The following is a 16,870-nucleotide window of genomic DNA, read 5'->3' as shown; positions in this document are numbered from 1 at the left end:
CGTTTCTGCGCAGCCGTTTCTGCGCAGCCGTTTCTGCGCAGCCGTTTCTGCGCAGCCGTTCCTGCGCAGCCGTTTCTGCGCAGCCGTTTCTGCGCAGCCGTTTCTGCGCAGCCGCTTCTGCGCAGCCGCTTCTGCGCAGCCGCTTCTGCGCAGCCGCTTCTGCGCAGCCGCTTCTGCGCAGCCGCTTCTGCGCAGCCGCTTCTGCGCAGCCGCTTCTGCGCAGCCGCTTCTGCGCAGCCGCTTCTGCGCAGCCGCTTCTGCGCAGCCGCTTCTGCGCAGCCGTTCCTGCGAAGCCGTTCCTGCGCAGCCGTTCCTGCGCAGCCGTTCCTGCGCAGCCGTTCCTGCGCAGCCGTTCCTGCGCAGCCGTTCCTGCGCAGCCGTTCCTGCGCAGCCGTTCCTGCGCAGCCGTATCTGCGCAGACGTTTCTGCGCAGCCGTTTCTGCGCAGCCGTTTCTGCGCAGCCGTTTCTGCGCAGCCGTTTCTGCGCAGCCGCTTCTGCGCAGCCGCTTCTGCGCAGCCGCTTCTGCGCAGCCGCTTCTGCGCAGCCGCTTCTGCGCAGCCGCTTCTGCGCAGCCGCTTCTGCGCAGCCGCTTCTGCGCAGCCGCTTCTGCGCAGCCGTTTCTGCGCAGCCGTTTCTGCGCAGCCGTTTCTGCGCAGCCGTTACTGCGCAGCCGTTTCTGCGCAGCCGCTTCTGCGCAGCCGCTTCTGCGCAGCCGCTACTGCGCAGCCGCTACTGCGCAGCCGCTTCTGCGCAGCCGCTTCTGCGCAGCCGCTTCTGCGCAGCCGCTTCTGCGCAGCCGCTTCTGCGCAGCCGCTTCTGCGCAGCCGCTTCTGCGCAGCCGCTTCTGCGCAGCCGCTTCTGCGCAGCCGCTTCTGCGCAGCCGCTTCTGCGCAGCCGCTTCTGCGCAGCCGCTTCTGCGCAGCCGCTTATGCGCAGCTGTTCCTGCGCAGCCGTTCCTGCGCAGCCGTTTCTGCGAAGCCGTTTCTGCGCAGCCGCTTCTGCGCAGCTGTTTCTGATTTTCTGATGAGACTTCACTGCAACAGCATGGGTGACGAACTCCGTACGCGCGCGTGGTCTAGAGATCCTACCACGTGCGTACGGGATTTAACTTTACATGTTCAACTGCCCAAAAAACATTGAACATGGAGGTACGCTCCTGTAACCGGAGGCTATAGAGTGTTTCTGCGCCGCTGTTTCTGCGCCGCTGTTTCTGCGCCGCTGTTTCTGCGCAGCTGTTTCTGCAGCTGTTTCTGCGCAGCTGTTTCTGCGCAGCTGTTTCTGCGCAGCTGTTGCTGCGCAGCTGTTCCTGCGCAGCTGTTCCTGCGCAGCTGTTCCTGCGCAGCTGTTTCTGCGCAGCTGTTCCTGCGCAGCTGTTCCTGCGCAGCTGTTCCTGCGCAGCTGTTCCTGCGCAGCTGTTTCTGCGCAGCTGTTTCTGCGCACCTGTTTCTGCGCAGCTGTTCCTGCGCAGCTGTTCCTGCGCAGCTGTTTCTGCGCAGCTGTTTCTGCGCAGCTGTTCCTGCGCAGCTGTTTCTGTGCAGCTGTTTCTGCGCAGCTGTTTCTGCGCAGCTGTTTCTGCGCAGCTGTTTCTGCGCAGCTCTTTCTGCGCAGCTGTATCTGCGCAGCTGTTTCTGCGCAGCTGTATCTGCGCAGCTGTATCTGCGCAGCTGTATCTGCGCAGCTGTATCTGCGCAGCTGTTTCTGCGCAGCTGTTTCTGCGCAGCTGTTTCTGCGCCCTGTTTCTGCGCAGCTGTTTCTGCGCAGCTGTTTCTGCGCAGCTGTTTCTGCGCAGCTGCTTCTGCGCAGCTGCTTCTGCGCAGCTGTTTCTGCGCAGCTGTTTCTGCGCAGCTGTTTCTGCGCAGCTGTTTCTGCGCAGCTGTTTCTGCGCAGCCGTTTCTGCGCAGCCGTTTCTGCGCAGCCGTTTCTGCGCAGCCGTTTCTGCGCAGCCGTTTCTGCGCAGCCGTTTCTGCGCAGCCGTTTCTGCGCAGCCGTTTCTGCGCAGCCGTTTCTGCGCAGCCGTTTCTGCGCAGCCGTTTCTGCGCAGCCGTTTCTGCGCAGCCGTTTCTGCGCAGCCGTTTCTGCGCAGCCGTTTCTGCGCATACGTTTCTGCGCAGCCGTTTCTGCGCAGCCGTTTCTGCGCAGCCGTTTCTGCGCAGCCGTTTCTGCGCAGCCGTTTCTGCGCAGCCGCTTCTGCGCAGCCGCTTCTGCGCAGCCGCTTCTGCGCAGCCGCTTCTGCGCAGCCGTTTCCGCGCAGCCGCTTCCGCGCAGCCGCTTCCGCGCAGCCGCTTCTGCGCAGCCGCTTCTGCGCAGCCGCTTCTGCGCAGCCGCTTCTGCGCAGCCGCTTCTGCGCAGCCGCTTCTGCGCAGCCGCTTCTGCGCAGCTGTTTCTGCGCAGCTGTTTCTGCGCAGCTGCATCTGCGCAGCTGTTTCTGCGCAGCTGCTTCTGCGCAGCTGCTTCTGCGCAGCTGCTGCTGCGCAGCCGTTTCTGCGCAGCCGTTTCTGCGCAGCCGTTTCTGCGCAGCCGTTTCTGCGCAGCCGCTTCTGCGCAGCCGCTTCTGCGCAGCCGCTTCTGCGCAGCCGCTTCTGCGCAGCCGCTTCTGCGCAGCCGCTTCTGCGCAGCCGCTTCTGCGCAGCCGCTTCTGCGCAGCCGCTTCTGCGCAGCCGCTTCTGCGCAGCCGCTTCTGCGCCGCCGCTTCTGCGCAGCCGCTTCTGCGCAGCCGCTTCTGCGCAGCCGCTTCTGCGCAGCCGCTTCTGCGCAGCCGCTTGTGCGCAGCCGCTTCTGCGCAGCCGCTTCTGCGCAGCCGCTTCTGCGCAGCCGCTTCTGCGCAGCCGTTTCTGCGCAGCCGTATCTGCGCAGCCGTTTCTGCGCAGCCGTTTCTGCGCAGCCGTTTCTGCGCAGCCGTTTCTGCGCAGCCGTTTCTGCGCAGCCGTTTCTGCGCAGCCGCTTCTGCGCAGCCGCTTCTGCGCAGCCGCTTCTGCGCAGCCGCTTCTGCGCAGCCGCTTCTGCGCAGCCGCTTCTGCGCAGCCGCTTCTGCGCAGCCGTTTCTGCGCAGCCGTTTCTGCGCAGCCGCTTCTGCGCAGCCGCTTCTGCGCAGCCGCTTCTGCGCAGCCGCTTCTGCGCAGCCGCTTCTGCGCAGCCGCTTCTGCGCAGCCGCTTCTGCGCAGCTGTTCCTGCGCAGCCGCTTCTGCGCAGCTGTTTCTGATTTTCTGATGAGACTTCACTGCAACAGCATGGGTGACGAACTCCGTACGCGCGCGTGGTCTAGAGATCCTACCACGCGCGTACGGGATTCAACTTTACATGTTCAACTGCCCAAAAAACATTGAACATGGAGGTACGCTCCTGTAACCGGAGGCTATAGAGTGTTTCTGCGCCGCTGTTTCTGCGCCGCTGTTTCTGCGCAGCTGTTTCTGCGCAGCTGTTTCTGCGCAGCTGTTCCTGCGCAGCTGTTCCTGCGCAGCTGTTCCTGCGCAGCTGTTCCTGCGCAGCTGTTCCTGCGCAGCTGTTCCTGCGCAGCTGTTTCTGCGCAGCTGTTTCTGCGCAGCTGTTTCTGCGCAGCTGTTTCAGCGCAGCTGTATCTGCGCAGCTGTATCTGCGCAGCTGTTTCTGCGCAGCTGTTTCTGCGCAGCTGCTTCTGCGCAGCTGCTTCTGCGCAGCTGCTTCTGCGCAGCTGCTTCTGCGCAGCTGCTTCTGCGCAGCGGTTTCTGCGCAGCTGTTCCTGCGCAGCTGTTTCTGCGCAGCTGTTCCTGCGCAGCTGTTTCTGCGCAGCTGTTTCTGCGCAGCTTTTTCTGCGCAGCTGTTCCTGCGCAGCTGTTTCTGCGCAGCTGTTTCTGCGCAGCTGTTCCTGCGCAGCTGTTTCTGCGAAGCTGTTTCTGCGCAGCTGTTTCTGCGCAGCTGTTTCTGCGCAGCTGTTCCTGCGCAGCTGTTTCTGCGCAGCTGTTCCTGCGCAGCTGTTCCTGCGCAGCTGTTCCTGCGCAGCTGTTCCTGCGCAGCTGTTTCTGCGCAGCTGTTTCTGCGCAGCTGTTCCTGCGCAGCTGTTTCTGCGCAGCTGTTTCTGCGCAGCTGTTCCTGCGCAGCTGTTTCTGCGCAGCTGTTTCTGCGCAGCTGTTCCTGCGCAGCTGTTCCTGCGCAGCTGTTCCTGCGCAGCTGTTCCTGCGCAGCTGTTCCTGCGCTGCTGTTCCTGCGCAGCTGTTTCTGCGCAGCTGTTCCTGCGCAGCTGTTTCTGCGCAGCTGTTCCTGCGCAGCTGTTTCTGCGCAGCTGTTCCTGCGCAGCTGTTCCTGCGCAGCTGTTCCTGCGCAGCTGTTCCTGCGCAGCTGTACCTGCGCAGCTGTTCCTGCGCAGCTGTTCCTGCGCAGCTGTTCCTGCGCAGCTGTTCCTGCGCAGCTGTTCCTGCGCAGCTGTTCCTGCGCAGCTGTACCTGCGCAGCTGTTCCTGCGCAGCTGTTCCTGCGCAGCTGTTCCTGCGCAGCTGTTCCTGCGCAGCTGTTCCTGCGCAGCTGTTCCTGCGCAGCTGTTCCTGCGCAGCTGTTCCTGCGCAGCTGTTCCTGCGCAGCTGTTTCTGCGCAGCTGTTTCTGCGCAGCTGTTTCTGCGCAGCTGTATCTGCGCAGCTGTATCTGCGCAGCTGTTTCTGCGCAGCTGCTTCTGCGCAGCTGCTTCTGCGCAGCTGCTTCTGCGCAGCTGCTTCTGCGCAGCTGCTTCTGCGCAGCTGCTTCTGCGCAGCTGCTTCTGCGCAGCTGCTTCTGCGCAGCTGTTTCTGTGCAGCTGTTTCTGCGCAGCCGTTTCTGCGCAGCCTTTTCTGCGCAGCCGTTTCTGCGCAGCCGTTTCTGCGCAGCCGTTTCTGCGCAGCCGTTTCTGCGCAGCCGTTTCTGCGCAGCCGTTTCTGCGCAGCCGTTCCAGCGCAGCCGTTTCTGCGAAGCTGTTTCTGCGCAGCTGTTTCTGCGCAGCTGTTTCTGTGCAGCTGTTTCTGCGCAGCTGTTCCTGCGCAGCTGTTACTGCGCAGCTGTTCCTGCGCAGCTGTTCCTGCGCAGCTGTTCCTGCGCACCTGTTCCTGCGCACCTGTTTTTGCGCACCTGTTCCTGCGCAGCTGTTCCTGCGCAGCTGTTCCCGCGCAGCTGTTCCCGCGCAGCTGTTCCCGCGCACCTGTTCTCGCGCAGCTGTTCTCGCGCAGCCGTTTCCGCGCAGCCGTTTCCGCGCAGCCGTTTCCGCGCAGCCGCTTCCGCGCAGCCGCTTCTGCGCAGCCGTTTCTGCGCAGCCGTTTCTGCGCAGCCGTTTCTGCGCAGCCGTTTCTGCGCAGCCGTTTCTGCGCAGCCGTTTCTGCGCAGCCGTTTCTGCGCAGCCGTTCCTGCGCTGCTGTTTCTGCGCAGCTGTTTCTGCGAAGCTGTTTCTGCGCAGCTGTTTCTGCGCAGCTGTTTCTGCGCAGCTGTTTCTGCGCAGCTGTTTCTGCGCAGCTGTTCCTGCGCAGCTGTTCCTGCGCAGCTGTTTCTGCGCAGCTGTTCCTGCGCAGCTGTTCCTGCGCAGCTGTTCCTGCGCAGCTGTTCCTGCGCAGCTGTTCCTGCGCAGCTGTTCCTGCGCACCTGTTTTTGCGCACCTGTTTTTGCGCACCTGTTCCTGCGCAGCTGTTCCTGCGCAGCTGTTCCTGCGCAGCTGTTCCCGCGCACCTGTTCCCGCGCACCTGTTCTCGCGCAGCTGTTCTCGCGCAGCCGTTTCCGCGCAGCCGTTTCCGCGCAGCCGTTTCCGCGCAGCCGCTTCCGCGCAGCCGCTTCTGCGCAGCCGTCTCCGCGCAGCTGTTTCTGATTTTCTGATGAGACTTCACTGCAACAGCATGGGTGACGAACTCCGTACGCGCGCGTGGTCTAGAGATCCTACCACGCGCGTACGGGATTCAACTTTACATGTTCAACTGCCCAAAAAACATTGAACATGGAGGTACGCTCCTGTAACCAGAGGCTATAGAGTGTTTCTGCGCCGCTGTTTCTGCGCCGCTGTATCTGCGCAGCTGTTTCTGCGCAGCTGTTTCTGCGCAGCTGTTTCTGCGCAGCTGTTTCTGCGCAGCTGTTTCTGCGCAGCTGTTTCTGCGCAGCTGTTTCTGCGCAGCTGTCTCTGCGCAGCTGTTTCTGCGCAGCTGTCTCTGCGCAGCTGTTTCTGCGCAGCTGTTTCTGCGCAGCTGTTTCTGCGCAGCTGTTTCTGCGCAGCTGTTTCTGCGCAGCTGTTTCTGCGCAGCTGTTTCTGCGTAGCTGTTCCTGCGCAGCTGTTTCTGCGCAGCTGTTTCTGCGCAGCTGTTTCTGCGCAGCTGTTTCTGCGCAGCTGTTCCTGCGCAGCTGTTCCTGCGCAGCTGTTTCTGCGCAGCTGTTTCTGCGCAGCTGTTTCTAAGCAGCTGTTCCTGCGCAGCTGTTCCTGCGCAGCTGTTTCTGCGCAGCTGTTTCTGCGCAGCTGTTCCTGCGCAGCTGTTTCTGCGCCGCTGTTTCTGCGCCGCTGTTTCTGCGCAGCTGTTTCTGCGCAGCTGTTTCTGCGCAGCTGTTTCTTCGCATCTGTTTCTGCGCAGCTGTTTCTGCGCAGCTGTTTCTGCGCAGCTGTTTCTGCGCAGCTGTTTCTGCGCAGCTGTTTCTGCGCAGCTGTTTCTGCGCTGCTGTTTCTGCGCAGCTGTTTCTGCGCAGCTGTCTCTGCGCAGCTGTCTCTGCGCAGCTGTTTCTGCGGAGCTGTTTCTGCGCAGCTGTTTCTGCGCAGCTGTTTCTGCGCAGCTGTTTCTGCGCAGCTGTTTCTGCGCAGCTGTTTCTGCGCAGCTGTTTCTGTGCAGCTGTTTCTGCGCAGCTTTTCCTGCGCACCTGTTCCTGCGCAGCTGTTCCTGCGCAGCTGTTCCTGCGCAGCTGTTCCTGCGCAGCTGTTCCTGCGCACCTGCTCCTGCGCACCTGTTCCTGCGCAGCTGTTCCTGCGCACCTGTTCCTCCGCACCTGTTCCTGCGCACCTGTTCCTGCGCACCTGTTCCTGCGCACCTGTTCCTGCGCAGCTGTTCCTGCGCAGCTGTTCCTGCGCAGCTGTTTCTGCGCAGCTGTTTCTGCGCAGCTGTTTCTGCGCAGCTGTTTCTGCGCAGCTGTTTCTGCGCAGCTGTTTCTGCGCAGCTGTTTCTGCGCAGCTGTTTCTGCGCAGCTGTTTCTGCGCAGCTGTTTCTGCGCAGCTGTTTCTGCGCAGCTGTTTCTGCGCAGCTGCTTCTGCGCAGCTGTTCCTGCGCAGCTGTTCCTGCGCAGCTGTTTCTGCGCAGCTGTTTCTGCGCAGCTGTTTCTGCGAAGCTGTTTCTGCGCAGCTGTTTCTGCGCAGCTGTTTCTGCGCAGCTGTTCCAGCGCAGCTGTTTCTGCGCAGTTGTTTCTGCGCAGTTGTTCCTGCGCAGCTGCTCCTGCGCAGCTGTACCTGCGCAGCTGTTCTTGCGCAGCTGTTCCTGCGCAGCTGTTCCTGCGCAGCTGTTTCTGCGCAGCTGTTTCTGCGCAGCTGTACCTGCGCAGCTGTTCCTGCGCAGCTGTTCCTGCGCAGCTGTTCCTGCGCAGCTGTTCCTGCGCAGCTGTTCCTGCGCAACTGTTCCTGCGCAGCTGTTCCTGCGCAGCTGTTCCTGCGCAGCTGTTCCTGCGCAGCTGTTTCTGCGCAGCTGTTCCTGCGCAGCTGTTCCTGCGCAGCTGTTCCTGCGCAGCTGTTTCTGCGCAGCCGTTTCTGCGCAGCCGCTTCTGCGCAGCCGCTTCTGCGCAGCCGCTTCTGCGCTGCCGCTTCTGCGCAGCCGCTTCTGCGCAGCCGCTTCTGCGCAGCCGCTTCTGCGCAGCCGCTTCTGCGCAGCCGCTTCTGCGCAGCCGCTTCTGCGCAGCCGCTTGTGCGCAGCCGCTTCTGCGCAGCCGCTTCTGCGCAGCCGCTTCTGCGCAGCCGCTTCTGCGCAGCCGTTTCTGCGCAGCCGTTTCTGCGCAGCCGTTTCTGCGCAGCCGTTTCTGCGCAGCCGTTTCTGCGCAGCCGTTTCTGCGCAGCCGCTTCTGCGCAGCCGCTTCTGCGCAGCCGCTTCTGCGCAGCCGCTTCTGCGCAGCCGCTTCTGCGCAGCCGCTTCTGCGCAGCCGCTTGTGCGCAGCCGCTTGTGCGCAGCCGCTTCTGCGCAGCCGCTTCTGCGCAGCCGCTTCTGCGCAGCTGTTCCTGCGCAGCCGCTTCTGCGCAGCTGTTTCTGATTTTCTGATGAGACTCCACTGCAACAGCATGGGTGACGAACTCCGTACGCGCGCGTGGTCTAGAGATCCTACCACGCGCGTACGGGATTCAACTTTACATGTTCAACTGCCCAAAAAACATTGAACATGGAGGTACGCTCCTGTAACCGGAGGCTATAGAGTGTTTCTGCGCCGCTGTTTCTGCGCCGCTGTTTCTGCGCAGCTGTTTCTGCGCAGCTGTTTCTGCGCAGCTGTTCCTGCGCAGCTGTTCCTGCGCAGCTGTTCCTGCGCAGCTGTTCCTGTGCAGCTGTTCCTGCGCAGCTGTTCCTGCGCAGCTGTTCCTGCGTAGCTGTTCCTGCGCAGCTGTTCCTGCGCAGCTGTTTCTGCGCAGCTGTTCCTGCGCAGCTGTTCCTGCGCAGCTGTTTCTGCGCAGCTGTTTCTGCGCAGCTGTTTCTGTGCAGCTGTTCCTGCGCAGCTGTTTCTGCGCAGCTGTTTCTGCGCAGCTGTTTCTGCGCAGCTGTTTCTGCGCAGCTGTTTCTGCGCAGCTGTATCTGCGCAGCTGTATCTGCGCAGCTGTTTCTGCGCAGCTGTTTCTGCGCAGCTGTATCTGCGCAGCTGTATCTGCGCAGCTGTATCTGCGCAGCTGTTTCTGCGCAGCTGTTTCTGCGCAGCTGTTTCTGCGCACTGTTTCTGCGCAGCTGTTTCTGCGCAGCTGTTTCTGCGCAGCTGTTTCTGCGCAGCTGCTTCTGCGCAGCTGTTTCTGCGCAGCTGCTTCTGCGCAGCTGTTTCTGCGCAGCTGTTTCTGCGCAGCTGTTTCTGCGCAGCTGTTTCTGCGCAGCCGTTTCTGCGCAGCCGTTTCTGCGCAGCCGTTTCTGCGCAGCCGTTTCTGCGCAGCCGTTTCTGCGCAGCCGTTTCTGCGCAGCCGTTTCTGCGCAGCCGTTTCTGCGCAGCCGTTTCTGCGCAGCCGTTTCTGCGCAGCCGTTTCTGCGCAGCCGTTTCTGCGCAGCCGTTTCTGCGCAGCCGTTTTTGCGCATACGTTTCTGCGCAGCCGTTTCTGCGCAGCCGTTTCTGCGCAGCCGTTACTGCGCAGCCGTTTCTGCGCAGCCGTTTCTGCGCAGCCGTTTCTGCGCAGCCGTTTCTGCGCAGCCGTTTCTGCGCAGCCGTTTCTGCGCAGCCGTATCTGCGCAGCCGTTTCTGCGCAGCCGCTTCTGCGCAGCCGCTTCTGCGCAGCCGCTTCTGCGCAGCCGCTTCTGCGCAGCCGCTTCTGCGCAGCCGCTTCTGCGCATTCGTTTCTGCGCAGCCGTTTCTGCGCAGCCGTTTCTGCGCAGCCGTATCAGCGCAGCCGTTTCTGCGCAGCCGTTTCTGCGCAGCCGTTTCTGCGCAGCCGTTTCTGCGCAGCCGTTTCTGCGCAGCCGTTTCTGCGCAGCTGTATCTGCGCAGCTGTATCTGCGCAGCTGTTTCTGCGCAGCTGTTTCTGCGCAGCTGCTTCTGCGCAGCTGCTTCTGCGCAGCTGCTTCTGCGCAGCTGCTTCTGCGCAGCTGATTCTGCGCAGCTGCTTCTGCGCAGCTGCTTCTGCGCAGCTGTTTCTGCGCAGTCGTTTCTGCGCAGCCGTTTCTGCGCAGCCGTTTCTGCGCAGCCGTTTCTGCGCAGCCGTTTCTGCGCAGCCGTTCCTGCGCAGCCGTTTCTGCGCAGCCGTTTCTGCGCAGCCGTTTCTGCGCAGCCGTTTCTGCGCAGCCGCTTCTGCGCAGCCGCTTCTGCGCAGCCGCTTCTGCGCAGCCGCTTCCGCGCAGCCGCTTCTGCGCAGCCGCTTCTGCGCAGCCGCTTCTGCGCAGCCGCTTCTGCGCAGCCGCTTCTGCGCAGCCGCTTCTGCGCAGCCGCTTCTGCGCAGCCGCTACTGCGCAGCCGCTTCTGCGCAGCCGCTTCTGCGCAGCCGCTTCTGCGCAGCCGCTGCTGCGCAGCCGTTCCTGCGAAGCCGTTCCTGCGCAGCCGTTCCTGCGCAGCCGTTCCTGCGCAGCCGTTCCTGCGCAGCCGTTCCTGCGCAGCCGTTCCTGCGCAGCCGTTCCTGCGCAGCCGTATCTGCGCAGCCGTTTCTGCGCAGCCGTTTCTGCGCAGCCGTTTCTGCGCAGCCGTTTCTGCGCAGCCGTTTCTGCGCAGCCGTTTCTGCGCAGCCGCTTCTGCGCAGCCGCTTCTGCGCAGCCGCTTCTGCGCAGCCGCTTCTGCGCAGCCGCTTCTGCGCAGCCGCTTCTGCGCAGCCGCTTCTGCGCAGCCGCTTCTGCGCAGCCGCTTCTGCGCAGCCGCTTCTGCGCAGCCGCTTCTGCGCAGCCGCTTCTGCGCAGCCGCTTCTGCGCAGCCGTTTCTGCGCAGCCGTTTCTGCGCAGCCGTTTCTGCGCAGCCGTTTCTGCGCAGCCGTTTCTGCGCAGCCGCTTCTGCGCAGCCGCTTCTGCGCAGCCGCTACTGCGCAGCCGCTACTGCGCAGCCGCTTCTGCGCAGCCGCTTCTGCGCAGCCGCTTCTGCGCAGCCGCTTCTGCGCAGCCGCTTCTGCGCAGCCGCTTCTGCGCAGCCGCTTCTGCGCAGCCGCTTCTGCGCAGCCGCTTCTGCGCAGCCGCTTCTGCGCAGCCGCTTATGCGCAGCTGTTCCTGCGCAGCTGTTCCTGCGCAGCCGTTTCTGCGCAGCCGCTTCTGCGCAGCTGTTTCTGATTTTCTGATGAGACTTCACTGCAACAGCATGGGTGACGAACTCCGTACGCGCGCGTGGTCTAGAGATCCTACCACGTGCGTACGGGATTCAACTTTACATGTTCAACTGCCCAAAAAACATTGAACATGGAGGTACGCTCCTGTAACCGGAGGCTATAGAGTGTTTCTGCGCCGCTGTTTCTGCGCCGCTGTTTCTGCGCCGCTGTTTCTGCGCCGCTGTTTCTGCGCAGCTGTTTCTGCAGCTGTTTCTGCGCAGCTGTTTCTGCGCAGCTGTTTCTGCGCAGCTGTTGCTGCGCAGCTGTTCCTGCGCAGCTGTTCCTGCGCAGCTGTTCCTGCGCAGCTGTTTCTGCGCAGCTGTTCCTGCGCAGCTGTTCCTGCGCAGCTGTTCCTGCGCAGCTGTTCCTGCGCAGCTGTTTCTGCGCAGCTGTTTCTGCGCAGCTGTTTCTGCGCAGCTGTTCCTGCGCAGCTGTTTCTGCGCAGCTGTATCTGCGCAGCTGTTTCTGCGCAGCTGTATCTGCGCAGCTGTATCTGCGCAGCCGTATCTGCGCAGCCGTTTCTGCGCAGCCGTTTCTGCACAGCCGTTTCTGCGCAGCCGTTTCTGCGCAGCCGTTTCTGCGCAGCCGTTTCTGCGCAGCCGTTTCTGCGCAGCCGTTTCTGCGCATACGTTTCTGCGCAGCCGTTTCTGCGCAGCCGTTTCTGCGCAGCCGTTTCTGCGCAGCCGTTTCTGCGCAGCCGCTTCTGCGCAGCCGCTTCTGCGCAGCCGCTTCTGCGCAGCCGCTTCTGCGCAGCCGCTTCTGCGCAGCCGCTTCTGCGCAGCCGTTTCCGCGCAGCCGCTTCCGCGCAGCCGCTTCCGCGCAGCCGCTTCTGCGCAGCCGCTTCTGCGCAGCCGCTTCTGCGCAGCCGCTTCTGCGCAGCCGCTTCTGCGCAGCCGCTTCTGCGCAGCTGTTTCTGCGCAGCTGTTTCTGCGCAGCTGTTTCTGCGCAGCTGTTTCTGCGCAGCTGCATCTGCGCAGCTGTTTCTGCGCAGCTGCTTCTGCGCAGCTGCTTCTGCGCAGCTGCTGCTGCGCAGCCGTTTCTGCGCAGCCGTTTCTGCGCAGCCGTTTCTGCGCAGCCGCTTCTGCGCAGCCGCTTCTGCGCAGCCGCTTCTGCGCAGCCGCTTCTGCGCAGCCGCTTCTGCGCAGCCGCTTCTGCGCAGCCGCTTCTGCGCAGCCGCTTCTGCGCAGCCGCTTCTGCGCAGCCGCTTGTGCGCAGCCGCTTCTGCGCAGCCGCTTCTGCGCAGCCGCTTCTGCGCAGCCGCTTCTGCGCAGCCGTTTCTGCGCAGCCGTATCTGCGCAGCCGTTTCTGCGCAGCCGTTTCTGCGCAGCCGTTTCTGCGCAGCCGTTACTGCGCAGCCGTTTCTGCGCAGCCGTTTCTGCGCAGCCGCTTCTGCGCAGCCGCTTCTGCGCAGCCGCTTCTGCGCAGCCGCTTCTGCGCAGCCGCTTCTGCGCAGCCGCTTCTGCGCAGCCGCTTCTGCGCAGCCGCTTCTGCGCAGCCGTTTCTGCGCAGCCGTTTCTGCGCAGCCGCTTCTGCGCAGCCGCTTCTGCGCAGCCGCTTCTGCGCAGCCGCTTCTGCGCAGCCGCTTCTGCGCAGCCGCTTCTGCGCAGCCGCTTCTGCGCAGCTGTTCCTGCGCAGCCGCTTCTGCGCAGCTGTTTCTGATTTTCTGATGAGACTTCACTGCAACAGCATGGGTGACGAACTCCGTACGCGCGCGTGGTCTAGAGATCCTACCATGCGCGTACGGGATTCAACTTTACATGTTCAACTGCCCAAAAAACATTGAACATGGAGGTACGCTCCTGTAACCGGAGGCTATAGAGTGTTTCTGCGCCGCTGTTTCTGCGCCGCTGTTTCTGCGCAGCTGTTTCTGCGCAGCTGTTTCTGCGCAGCTGTTCCTGCGCAGCTGTTCCTGCGCAGCTGTTCCTGCGCAGCTGTTCCTGCGCAGCTGTTCCTGCGCAGCTGTTCCTGCGCAGCTGTTCCTGCGTAGCTGTTCCTGCGCAGCTGTTCCTGCGCAGCTGTTCCTGCGCAGCTGTTTCTGCGCAGCTGTTCCTGCGCAGCTGTTCCTGCGCAGCTGTTTCTGCGCAGCTGTTTCTGCACAGCTGTTTCTGAGCAGCTGTTCCTGCGCAGCTGTTTCTGCGCAGCTGTTTCTGCGCAGCTGTTTCTGCGCAGCTGTTTCTGCGCAGCTGTTTCTGCGCAGCTGTTTCTGCGCAGCTGTATCTGCGCAGCTGTATCTGCGCAGCTGTTTCTGCGCAGCTGTTTCTGCGCAGCTGTATCTGCGCAGCTGTATCTGCGCAGCTGTATCTGCGCAGCTGTTTCTGCGCAGCTGTTTCTGCGCAGCTGTTTCTGCGCACTGTTTCTGCGCAGCTGTTTCTGCGCAGCTGTTTCTGCGCAGCTGTTTCTGCGCAGCCGTTTCTGCGCAGCCGTTTCTGCGCAGCCGTTTCTGCGCAGCCGTTTCTGCGCAGCCGTTTCTGCGCAGCCGTTTCTGCGCAGCCGTTTCTGCGCAGCCGTTTCTGCGCAGCCGTTTCTGCGCAGCCGTTTCTGCGCAGCCGTTTCTGCGCAGCCGTTTCTGCGCAGCCGTTTCTGCGCAGCCGTTTCTGCGCATACGTTTCTGCGCAGCCGTTTCTGCGCAGCCGTTTCTGCGCAGCCGTTTCTGCGCAGCCGTTTCTGCGCAGCCGTTTCTGCGCAGCCGTTTCTGCGCAGCCGTATCTGCGCAGCCGTTTCTGCGCAGCCGCTTCTGCGCAGCCGCTTCTGCGCAGCCGCTTCTGCGCAGCCGCTTCTGCGCAGCCGCTTCTGCGCAGCCGTTTCTGCGCAGCCGTTTCTGCGCAGCCGTTTCTGCGCAGCCGTATCAGCGCAGCCGTTTCTGCGCAGCCGTTTCTGCGCAGCCGTTTCTGCGCAGCTGTATCTGCGCAGCTGTATCTGCGCAGCTGCTTCTGCGCAGCTGTTTCTGCGCAGCTGCTTCTGCGCAGCTGCTTCTGCGCAGCTGCTTCTGCGCAGCTGATTCTGCGCAGCTGATTCTGCGCAGCTGCTTCTGCGCAGCCGCTTCTGCGCAGCCGTTTCTGCGCAGCCGTTTCTGCGCAGCCGTTTCTGCGCAGCCGTTTCTGCGCAGCCGTTTCTGCGCAGCCGTTTCTGCGCAGCCGTTTCTGCGCAGCCGTTTCTGCGCAGCCGTTTCTGCGCAGCCGTTTCTGCGCAGCCGTTTTTGCGCATACGTTTCTGCGCAGCCGTTTCTGCGCAGCCGTTTCTGCGCAGCCGTTACTGCGCAGCCGTTTCTGCGCAGCCGTTTCTGCGCAGCCGTTTCTGCGCAGCCGTTTCTGCGCAGCCGTTTCTGCGCAGCCGTTTCTGCGCAGCCGTATCTGCGCAGCCGTTTCTGCGCAGCCGCTTCTGCGCAGCCGCTTCTGCGCAGCCGCTTCTGCGCAGCCGCTTCTGCGCAGCCGCTTCTGCGCAGCCGCTTCTGCGCATTCGTTTCTGCGCAGCCGTTTCTGCGCAGCCGTTTCTGCGCAGCCGTTTCTGCGCAGCCGTTTCTGCGCAGCCGTATCAGCGCAGCCGTTTCTGCGCAGCCGTTTCTGCGCAGCCGTTTCTGCGCAGCCGTTTCTGCGCAGCCGTTTCTGCGCAGCCGTATCTGCGCAGCCGTATCTGCGCAGCTGTATCTGCGCAGCTGTTTCTGCGCAGCTGTTTCTGCGCAGCTGCTTCTGCGCAGCTGCTTCTGCGCAGCTGCTTCTGCGCAGCTGCTTCTGCGCAGCTGATTCTGCGCAGCTGCTTCTGCGCAGCTGTTTCTGCGCAGTCGTTTCTGCGCAGCCGTTTCTGCGCAGCCGTTTCTGCGCAGCCGTTTCTGCGCAGCCGTTTCTGCGCAGCCGTTTCTGCGCAGCCGTTCCTGCGCAGCCGTTTCTGCGCAGCCGTTTCTGCGCAGCCGTTTCTGCGCAGCCGCTTCTGCGCAGCCGCTTCTGCGCAGCCGCTTCTGCGCAGCCGCTTCTGCGCAGCCGCTTCTGCGCAGCCGCTTCTGCGCAGCCGCTTCTGCGCAGCCGCTTCTGCGCAGCCGCTTCTGCGCAGCCGCTTCTGCGCAGCCGCTACTAAGCAGCCGCTTCTGCGCAGCCGCTTCTGCGCAGCCGCTTCTGCGCAGCCGCTGCTGCGCAGCCGTTCCTGCGAAGCCGTTCCTGCGCAGCCGTTCCTGCGCAGCCGTTCCTGCGCAGCCGTTCCTGCGCAGCCGTTCCTGCGCAGCCGTTCCTGCGCAGCCGTTCCTGCGCAGCCGTTCCTGCGCAGCCGTATCTGCGCAGCCGTTTCTGCGCAGCCGTTTCTGCGCAGCCGTTTCTGCGCAGCCGGTTCTGCGCAGCCGCTTCTGCGCAGCCGCTTCTGCGCAGCCGCTTCTGCGCAGCCGCTTCTGCGCAGCCGCTTCTGCGCAGCCGCTTCTGCGCAGCCGCTTCTGCGCAGCCGCTTCTGCGCAGCCGCTTCTGCGCAGCCGCTTCTGCGCAGCCGCTTCTGCGCAGCCGTTTCTGCGCAGCCGTTTCTGCGCAGCGGTTTCTGCGCAGCCGTTTCTGCGCAGCCGTTTCTGCGCAGCCGTTTCTGCGCAGCCGCTTCTGCGCAGCCGCTTCTGCGCAGCCGCTACTGCGCAGCCGCTACTGCGCAGCCGCTACTGCGCAGCCGCTTCTGCGCAGCCGCTTCTGCGCAGCCACTTCTGCGCAGCCGCTTCTGCGCAGCCGCTTCTGCGCAGCCGCTTCTGCGCAGCCGCTTCTGCGCAGCCGCTTCTGCGCAGCCGCTTCTGCGCAGCCGCTTCTGCGCAGCCGCTTCTGCGCAGCCGCTTCTGCGCAGCCGCTTATGCGCAGCCGCTTATGCGCAGCTGTTCCTGCGCAGCTGTTCCTGCGCAGGCCGTTTCTTGCGCAGCCGCTTCTGCGCAGCTGTTTCTGATTTTCTGATGAGACTTCACTGCAACAGCATGGGTGACGAACTCCGTACGCGCGCGTGGTCTAGAGATCCTACCACGTGCGTACGGGATTCAACTTTACATGTTCAACTGCCCAAAAAACATTGAACATGGAGGTACGCTCCTGTAACCGGAGGCTATAGAGTGTTTCTGCGCCGCTGTATCTGCGCCGCTGTTTCTGCGCCGCTGTTTCTGCGCAGCTGTTTCTGCAGCTGTTTCTGCGCAGCTGTTTCTGCGCAGCTGTTTCTGCGCAGCTGTTGCTGCGCAGCTGTTCCTGCGCAGCTGTTCCTGCGCAGCTGTTTCTGCGCAGCTGTTCCTGCGCAGCTGTTCCTGCGCAGCTGTTCCTGCGCAGCTGTTCCTGCGCAGCTGTTTCTGCGCAGCTGTTTCTGCGCAGCTGTTTCTGCGCAGCTGTTCCTGCGCAGCTGTTCCTGCGCAGCTGTTTCTGCGCAGCTGTTTCTGCGCAGCTGTTCCTGCGCAGCTGTTTCTGCGCAGCTGTTTCTGCGCAGCTGTTTCTGCGCAGCTGTTTCTGCGCAGCTGTTTCTGCGCAGCTGTATCTGCGCAGCTGTTTCTGCGCAGCTGTATCTGCGCAGCTGTATCTGCGCAGCTGTATCTGCGCAGCTGTATCTGCGCAGCTGTATCTGCCCAGCTGTTTCTGCGCAGCTGTTTCTGCGCAGCTGTTTCTGCGCCCTGTTTCTGCGCAGCTGTTTCTGCGCAGCTGTTTCTGCGCAGCTGTTTCTGCGCAGCTGCTTCTGCGCAGCTGCTTCTGCGCAGCTGTTTCTGCGCAGCTGTTTCTGCGCAGCTGTTTCTGCGCAGCTGTTTCTGCGCAGCTGTTTCTGCGCAGCTGTTTCTGCGCAGCCGTTTCTGCGCAGCCGTTTCTGCGCAGCCGTTTCTGCGCAGCCGTTTCTGCGCAGCCGTTTCTGCGCAGCCGTTTCTGCGCAGCCGTTTCTGCGCAGCCGTTTCTGCGCAGCCGTTTCTGCGCAGCCGTTTCTGCGCAGCCGTTTCTGCGCAGCCGTTTCTGCGCAGCCGTTTCTGCGCAGCCGTTTCTGCGCATACGTTTCTG

This window comes from Schistocerca nitens, unplaced genomic scaffold, assembly GCF_023898315.1.
Source record: "Schistocerca nitens isolate TAMUIC-IGC-003100 unplaced genomic scaffold, iqSchNite1.1 HiC_scaffold_468, whole genome shotgun sequence".
NCBI classification, from domain to species: Eukaryota; Metazoa; Arthropoda; class Insecta; order Orthoptera; family Acrididae; genus Schistocerca; species Schistocerca nitens.
This window is presented reverse-complemented; position numbering follows the sequence as displayed.